The sequence below is a fragment of the Nerophis lumbriciformis genome, linkage group LG27 (assembly GCF_033978685.3).
Source record: "Nerophis lumbriciformis linkage group LG27, RoL_Nlum_v2.1, whole genome shotgun sequence".
Taxonomy (NCBI): domain Eukaryota; kingdom Metazoa; phylum Chordata; class Actinopteri; order Syngnathiformes; family Syngnathidae; genus Nerophis; species Nerophis lumbriciformis.
In genome coordinates, this window is record NC_084574.2 from 24,464,753 (window position 1) to 24,474,540 (window position 9,788).

A 9,788-nucleotide genomic window follows, 5' to 3' on the forward strand; every position below is an offset into this window, starting at 1 on the left:
TACACACTGATGTCGCTTTTTGATGCAGTACTGCCTGATGGATCCAAGGTCACGGGAATTCAATGTTACGTGCAGCGATTTCTCCAGATTCTCTGAACCTTTTGATGATATTACGGACCTTGGATGGTGAAATCCCTAAATTCCTTGCAATAGCTTGTTGATAAAATGTTGCTCTTTGTTTGACAATTTGCTCACGCATTTGTTGACAAAGTGGTGGCCCTCGCCCCATCCTTGTTTGTGAATGACTGAGCATTTCATGGGAGCTGTTTTTATACCCAATCATGGCACCCACCTGTTCCCAATTAGCCTGTTCACCTGTGGGATGTTCCAAATAAGTGTTTGATGAGCATTCCTCAACTTTCTCAAATTTTTTTTTGCCACTTGTGCCAGCTTTTTTGAAACATGTTGCAGGCATCAAATTCCAAATGAGCTAATATTTGCAAAAAAATTTAAGTTTTCCAGTTTGAACGTTAAGTATCTTGTTTTTGCAGTCTATTCAATTGAATATAAGTTGAAAAGGAATTGCCGGGATTCACCAAATTTGCATGAATTAGTGCGATCGTGAAATCGCAAATTCTAAGAGGTACTGATATAAATAAATGGAATACAACTTAAAAGTAAAAGTTGCATTACAACTACTCTGACGAGTACAATATATCCCAAAAGTGTCTTAAGTTAATGCAAGGGAGTAAATGTAGTGAGTTACCAACCACCTCCGTCATGATGCATCAGTTTAACCAAAGCCTGACGCTGGCATCTGGAGGAACGTGAAAATGGAGTACAGGAGAGAAGGGGCATTCTTTGCATGGTGTGAGCCGCGTTAGCGTTGACACACCAGCTGAGAGGAATGCCTAACCTCTCTGCAAAACGCTCTCTTGCCATCAAACCTCGCCGTGAGTAAGTGGGAGTGGGAGATGGAACATGACCACATGTCATCATGGCCTCCTGTGCATGCAGGAACACATCTTTATTTGTCTCTTCCTTCCTGCGGTAATTAGCATGCAGGCCGGCCGGACGGTAGGTGCCGGTTTAACAGGTAGAACTGGTTTCAAGTACAACACCCACTTTTAATCCCGGGAGTCAAAGACCAAGTAGGACCGACATGGGCGGGGCTTGTATTAGCTACCGATACACAATGTGCGCTCTTAATAAAGTGAAGGTTTACACAAAGAATGGCTTGGCTCACACACTGCATACCACATGCACCTGTCAAAGCCTCTGGTGGGGTGGGTTTGTTTGTTCTGGAACATATCCCAGTATGAGCCGGGTGAGGAAACAAAGAGGTAGTATGTTTTCACAGCGTTTTGTTCTCATCAACGATTCGCATACAACTGGCATTGCTGGGTGGAAAAAACTAACAAACACTGTGAAGCCTTAAAAGTGAGGATGAATATGTTGCGCGCGTTCGATTTTTCAAAGGCGCACAAATACACAGTCAAAAAACTATTTCAGAACCAGAATCAGAATCGTTTTTATTGCCATTGTTTGAGAACGGGTTCACAAACTAGGAATTTTTCTTGGTGCAATCGTGCAACATAAAACACATATAACACAGAATTTCATGCTTGCACTGTAAAAGCCGCCATTCGAAAAAGGCGGAACGATTAAATCAGGGGTGTCAAACGTACGGCCTGCGGGCCTGATCAGTCCCACGAACGCGTTTTATCTGGCCCGCGAGATGAGTTTGCTAAGTATAAAATTAAGATGAAATTTTAATGAAAGAAACTGCTGTTCTAAATGTGTCCACTGGATGTCGCAATAGCAATTATTTGTGTCCTCTGTCGCGAGGTCTGGGGACACATTATCTGGGCGCACGTAAATATGATTAAATAATTTGTATCCCCCTTCAACTTCATGTGTGACTAATGAAATAAGCCCAAATTCACAGGTTTTGGTGTAGATGATGCTAGATATGTACAGAATAAACCACATGATGTTAGTACATCAGTTGAGGAAAATGGGTAAATAATAATAATAATAATAATAATAATTTATATTATTATTAATTCCATCTTCTGATAGGTTAAAAATGAACACCGATGGGAGCATTTTAAAACTCTGCTAGACTCAATTCCACCTATTTCACTCATGAACATTATAACATCATTTATTCAGAAAGTAGAAATAACAACAAAGGAAGATAGAACACTATTAACAACAACATGCAAGTGTAAAAAAAAAAAACTACAACATTATAATTTGTATATTTTCAGCTTGTGCTTGTTCTATTTTAAAAAAAGAAAACAATCTGAAGTTGTCTTTATTTTTAAGTTATCATGCAATGATTTTACCAGTCAGGCCCACTTGGGAATAGATTTTCCTTTATGTGGCCCCTGAGCTAAAATTAGTTTGACACCACTGGATTAAATGCTCTTCCACTAGAGAGCAGACGATACATTTTTAATCTGCTTCATCTTCAAAGGCGCCCCTTTATTGTTCTGTTTGATACTTTTTTTGGTATGGTTTTATCCCCTTCATATGTACAACACTGAACATAGATTTTCAGCCCCCGCAACATCCTTGTGGCGCCCTCTAGAGAAGGTCACTCTGTAAGGATGAGTACCGAACTCGGTACCTTTATAGCAGTGATGTCAAAGTCTGTATCTATTTTTATCAATGGACACCTGGATGATATTTGATTAGTATTAGAACCGGCCCGCAGGCCACAGACACCCGCTGCTGTTTTGCACGCACCAATACTCCATCAGTGTTGGCGCTAGGAATGTTCAAAATGGGGTCCCATCAAGTCATAAAAATGGGGTTCCACAGTAAATTTTTGGAGTCCCACTTTTTTGGAAGCATTTTGAAAACAAATGATAAATGTATGCATTATCCTGTTATATCTCACATTCTATATTGTGTTTTGGAAAAAGGATGTCATAAACGTTACTTAATTCATTAATAAAAAATAATACAAAAGAAAACACATTTTTATGCATGTATTCAGTTATAAACATTCATTCACTTTCTTCTTTCCTTCATGGATCTAAACGTTACTGCTGCCAGTATTATTTTCTATATTTTCATTGTAAAATTTTCAGAATGTGTTTGTTCTATTTTTGGCCAAAGTAAGACAAAGAAAACAATCTGATGTTGTCTTTATTTTTTAGTTTTAATGCCATGATTTTAATAGTCCGGCCCGTGTGTGCGCAGATGTTCCTCCATGCGGCCCCTGAGCTAAAATAAGTTTGACACCCCTGCTTTATAGGTACCGACCGAAATCCGTTGGTACTACCGGGTATTGACTTAAACGGCATCTATTTTCGATAAAAAAGTGCTCGAAAGTAAGGCTCCACTTTTTAAGATAGCGCGATGCTAATTTACATTATATGCCATGTATACTACTGATTAGCATTAGCGATTTAACATGCCGATTTCAACACTTCCAAATTTTTCTTCAAGACCACCACGAAGATGCATGTTACAATAAAACATCTGTTTTTTAATAAGTACAATACTCCTGCGTGGAGAGATTACTGGTGTGGCCACAGACAATCCCTGGAGAGGTTCCAGTCTGAAGGAGGTGCTGGCTGTTCTAAATCCTGACCAGGTGTGGACCACTTCTCTATGATATGGATAAGGACCTCCTACGACCCTCTCCTTGCCCTAAATGGACTGGACTCTCACATTATCATGAATAATACAGCCCACTTGGCCTCCATTGCAACCGGTCCCCCCACTTTTCCAAGGTTTTTCCTTGTCAGGGGGATGTCACTGTGGTTTGTACAGCCCTTCGAGGCGCTGTGATCAAGGGCTAATTAAATCAACTTTAATTGATTAACTTACAGTATAAACACATTGTGGGGATCATCCAAAGACAAAGACTGGCACATTCAACTCAGTGGCAAAGACTACTTCTTCACTACGGCAACACATGAAGGACAAAGTGAAATGAATGCCTACTTGAATTATCAAACAAGATATACTAACTGGACAGCACAATAAATATCAGCTCAGTGTTAAATTAAAAACATACATTTTATTATTTCAGAGAAGTACTGGAAATTGGTACTGTTAAGTCCCTATACCAATTTACAAGGTACTTGGAAATCGGCACCATATTGGTTTAAATGTGAAAAGGTACCCATCCCATACCTATCAATTATATCTAAAAGGTACATTGAATTTTTCGTGAGATGGTTATGTGTAATGAGGTTGTTCTCATGCTTGATAAAGGTTGGGAGACTTGTTGTAATGGTGCACCCGCACAGTGTACTTTACAGTATGACAGGCATGCCTCTGCAATAACACGTTTTGATTGACACTGCCAAATAGGTATTCACAAAATAGCTGTGGTGGGGATCAAGTTAAACAAATAATAGTAATTTACAAAAGGCACTTGTAGTATGTAAAGCAGGTAATTTAGTTTATGATACTCCCTCAGGAAATGACATGAAGTGAGGCCGTATGCAGAATAGCTGCACTGAAGTTACAACTGTGACTGACTGACTGACTGAAGGTAATGAAACAGTGCCACCAAGGGCTGGTGTGTATAACAGCAGTGGTTTTGTTTACTAAAACCCAGTGAATTTTAAGTTTTTCATCATTGGGTCAAGAGGTAGAAAATGGATTGTACCGTTGTGTTCAAAATAATAGCAGTCCCACATCACTAGCAAGATAAATCACTGTTTTTGTTAGAATTTCCACTTCTACACTGCAAGTACGTTTCTAGAAGGGTTAGTAGAAGGAGCGTTGGCGTTTAACACACTTTTTGTGTCTTTTTACGCATTGAAATCAGAAAGGACGCAAAATCCCGGAAGGCCGACGTTTTGTTTACCATGTTTTCCAAAGTTGAGCTTACCCACCTCAATACTTTTGATGCATCGGTAGGGGTGAAAATGGCCTTAAATTGAAGATGACAGGAAATGCTGTCATCTTCAATTTGATTTCGGATATCCCATGTACAAATACAGGTAAAAGCCAGTAAATTAGAATATTTTGAAAAACTTGATTTATTTCAGTAATTGCATTCAAAAGATGTAACTTGTACATTATATTTATTCATTGCACACAGACTGATGCATTCAAATGTTTATTTCATTTAATTTTGATGATTTGAAGTGGCAACAAATGAAAATCCAAAATTCCGTGTGTCACAAAATTAGAATATTACTTAAGGCTAATACAAAAAAGGGATTTTTAGAAATGTTGGCCAACTGAAAAGTATGAAAATGAAAAATATGAGCATGTACAATACTCAATACTTGGTTGGAGCTCCTTTTGCCTCAATTACTGCGTTAATGCGGCGTGGCATGGAGTCGATGAGTTTCTGGCACTGCTCAGGTGTTATGAGAGCCCAGGTTGCTCTGATAGTGGCCTTCAACTCTTCTGCGTTTTTGGGTCTGGCATTCTGCATCTTCCTTTTCACAATACCCCACAGATTTTCTATGGGGCTAAGGTCAGGGGAGTTGGCGGGCCAATTTAGAACAGAAATACCATGGTCCGTAAACCAGGCACGGGTAGATTTTGCGCTGTGTGCAGGCGCCAAGTCCTGTTGGAACTTGAAATCTCCATCTCCATAGAGCAGGTCAGCAGCAGGAAGCATGAAGTGCTCTAAAACTTGCTAGTAGACGGCTGCGTTGACCCTGGATCTCAGGAAACAGAGTGGACCGACACCAGCTGGACTGCTGCTGAGTGGTCCAAAGTCATGTTTTCTGACGAAAGCAAATTTTGCATTTCCTTTGGAAATCGAGGTCCCAGAGTCTGGAGGAAGACAGGAGAGGCACAGGATCCACGTTGCCTGAAGTCTAGTGTAAAGTTTCCACCATCAGTGATGGTTTGGGGTGCCATGTCATCTGCTGGTGTCGGTCCACTCTGTTTCCTGAGATCCAGGGTCAACGCAGCCGTCTACCAGCAAGTTTTAGAGCACTTCATGCTTCCTGCTGCTGACCTGCTCTATGGAGATGGAGATTTCAAGTTCCAACAGGACTTGGCGCCTGCACACAGCGCAAAATCTACCCGTGCCTGGTTTACGGACCATGGTATTTCTGTTCTAAATTGGCCCGCCAACTCCCCTGACCTTAGCCCCATAGAAAATCTGTGGGGTATTGTGAAAAGGAAGATGCAGAATGCCAGACCCAAAAACGCAGAAGAGTTGAAGGCCACTATCAGAGCAACCTGGGCTCTCATAACACCTGAGCAGTGCCAGAAACTCGTCGACTCCATGCCACGCCGCATTAACGCAGTAATTGAGGCAAAAGGAGCTCCAACCAAGTATTGAGTATTGTACATGCTCATATTTTTCATTTTCATACTTTTCAGTTGGCCAACATTTCTAAAAATCCCTTTTTTGTATTAGCCTTAAGTAATATTCTAATTTTGTGACACACGGAATTTTGGATTTTCATTTGTTGCCACTTCAAATCATCAAAATTAAATGAAATAAACATTTGAATGCATCAGTCTGTGTGCAATGAATAAATATAATGTACAAGTTACACCTTTGGAATGCAATTACTGAAATAAATCAAGTTTTTCAAAATATTCTAATTTACTGGCTTTTACCTGTATATAAAGGGCATTCAATCAATCAATCAATCAATCTTTATTTATATAGCCCTAAATCACAAGTGTCTCAAAGGGCTGCACAAGCCACAACGACATCCTCGGTACAAAGCCCACATTCTTACTCAACAGCCATACATGTCACAGTAAGGGTGGCCGTATAAACAACGCCAACATTGTTATAAACCTGTGCCATATTGTGAAACCACACTAAACAACAATGACAAACACATTTCGGGAGAATATTTGCACCGCAACACAACATAAACACTACAGAACAAATAGAGTAAAACAACTTGCACTGAGCCCAGTCTATAAAATCCGCTACACCTCCCTGATACCGAAGTACATGTCAAACTACTTCCTTAACGTAAATGACCGCCATAACCACAACACCAGGGGGAGCTCCACAAACCACGTTAAACCCAGATTCCGATTTAACAAAGGTCTTAACTCATTCTCCTTCTATGCCACATCAATATGGAATGCACTCCCAACAGGTGTAAAAGAAAGTGCATCTCTACCCTCCTTCAAAACCGCACTAAAAGAACACCTCCAGGCAACTACAACCCTAGACTAACACCCTCCCCCCACCACATCCCACCTCCCCGGATTGTAAATAATCAAATGTATATACTTGTTCTTATGCTTTCTGAGCTCACTATGTTCACTACTCGCTGTACATATCCTAAGAAGTCAGACCTACACTGTTTCAATATACTCTGATGATTAACTTGTGTGATGACTGTATTATGCTGATAGTATTACAAACCCCGTTTCCATATGAGTTGGGAAATTGTGTTAGATGTAAATATAAATGGAATACAATGATTTGCAAATTCTTTTCAACCCATATTCAATTGAATGAGACACGACAAGATATTTGATGTTCAAACTCATAAACTTTATTTTTTTTTTGAAAATAATAATTAACTTAGAATTTCATGGCTGCAACACGTGCCAAAGTAATTGGGAAAGGGCATGTTCACCACTGTGTTACATCACCTTTTCTTTTAACAACACTCAATAAACGATTGAGAACTGAGGAAACTAATTGTTGAAGCTTTGAAAGTGGAATTCTTTCCCATTCTTGTTTTATGTAGAGCTTCAGTCGTTCAACAGTCCGGGGTCTCCGCTGTCGTATTTTACGCTTCATAATGCACCACACATTGTCGATGGGAGACAGGTCTGGACTGCAGGCGGGCCAGGAAAGTACTCGCACTCTTTTTTTTACGAAGCCACGCTGTTGTAACAAGTGCTGAATGTGGCTTGGCATTGTCTTGCTGAAATAAGCAGGGGCGTCGATGAAAAAGACGGCGCTTAGATGGCAGCATATGTTGTTCCAAAACCTGTATGTACCTTTCAGCATTAATGGTGCCTTCACAGATGTGTAAGTTACCCAAGCCTTGGGCACTAATGCACCCACATACCATCACAGATGCTGGCTTTTGAACTTTGCGTCGATAACAGTCTGGATGGTTCGCTTCCCCTTTGGTCCGGATGACACGATGTCGAATATTTCCAAAAACTATTTGAAGTGTGGACTCGTCAGACCACAGAACACTTTTCCACTTTGCATGAGTCCATCTTAGATGATGTTGGGCCCAGAGAAGCCGGCGGTGTTTCTGGATGTTGTTGATAAATGGCTTTCGCTTTGCATAGTAGAGCTTTAACTTGCACTTACAGATGTAGCGACCAACTGTAGTTAGTGACAGTGGTTTTCTGAAGTGTTCCTGAGCGCCAATGTGGTGATATCCTTTAGAGATTGATGTCGGTTTTTGATACAGTGCCGTCTGCGGGATCGAAGGTCACGGTCATTCAATGTTAGTTTCCGGCCATGCCGCTTACGTGGAGTGATTTCTCCAGATTCTCTGAACCTTTTGATGCTATTATGGACCGTAGATGTTGAAATCCCTAAACTTCTTACAATTGCACTTTGAGAAACGTTCTTAAACTGTTTGACTATTTGCTCACGCAGTTGTGGACAAAGGGGTATACCTCGCCCCATCCTTTCTTGTGAAAGACTGAGCATTTTTTGGGAAGCTGTTTTTATACCCAATCATGGCACCCACCTGTTCCCAATTAGCCTGCACACCTGTGGGATGTTCCAAATAAGTGTTTGATGAGCATTCCTCAACTTTATCAGTATTTATTGCCACCTTTCCCAACTTCTTTGTCACGTGTTGCTGGCATCAAATTCTAAAGTCAATGATTATTTGCAACAAAAAAAAATGTTTATCAGTTTGAACATCAAATATGTTGTCTTTGTAGCATATTCAACTGAATATGGGTTGAAAATGTTTTGCAAATCATTGTATTCCGTTTATATTTACATCTAACACAATTTCCCAACTCATATGGAAACGGGGTTTGTAAATATTTGTACCATGAATTGATTAACGTGGACCGCGATTTAAACAAGTTGAAAAAACGTATTCGGGTGTTACCATTTAGTGGTCAATTGTACGGAATATGTACTGTACTGTGCAATCTACTAATAAAAGTCTCAATCAATCAAAGACCCAGAATTCCCTGCAGTACCAACTCTTCCGGGACGCTACACTATTTTATTTGGTAGAGGGTTTAATTATAAGTGTGAACAGTAGATGGCAGTCAAACATAAGAGATACATCTCAAGTAAACTACATCAACATTTTAAATGTCCCATTGAAAATATAGCACAAAAATCTATCAAAATGTTTTAGTAGTAAATATTTTAGTGCCATTTCTAATATAAAGTAGTGTAAAGTTCTTACTTATATCCGTCAATAAACTTGCCATGAAAGCGCAAAAACATACCGGTGTAGTGAGTTCACATTATTCACGTTTAAGACCACCTTTTTCCAAAACACAATATAGAATGTGAGATATAACAGGATAATGCCTACATTTATCATTTTGTTTTCAAAACGCTTACAAAAAAGTGGAACCCCAAAAGTTTACTGTGAGACCCCAGTTTTATGACTTGATGGTGTCCACAGAAAAGTATAGAAAACCAACAGACCCAACAGGAATGACGTGCATGCTGTTGATTCTGTGAAAGAGAATCATTTACTTAAAGGGGCGTGTTCAAAAAATAGTTCAATTCATGAGGTCATTGATTATGTGAAAAAAAAAGGTGTTAAACAGGTGGCCCTTATTTAAGGATCAAGGCAACTGACGCTGCATATGCTGGCTGTGCATTTGCCCTTGAAAAACAGAGTAAAAGGGGTCGTTCAAGACACTGTTCAGAAGAAGAGCGTTCTTTGATTAAGAAATTAATAAAAGAGGGGAAAACCTATAAA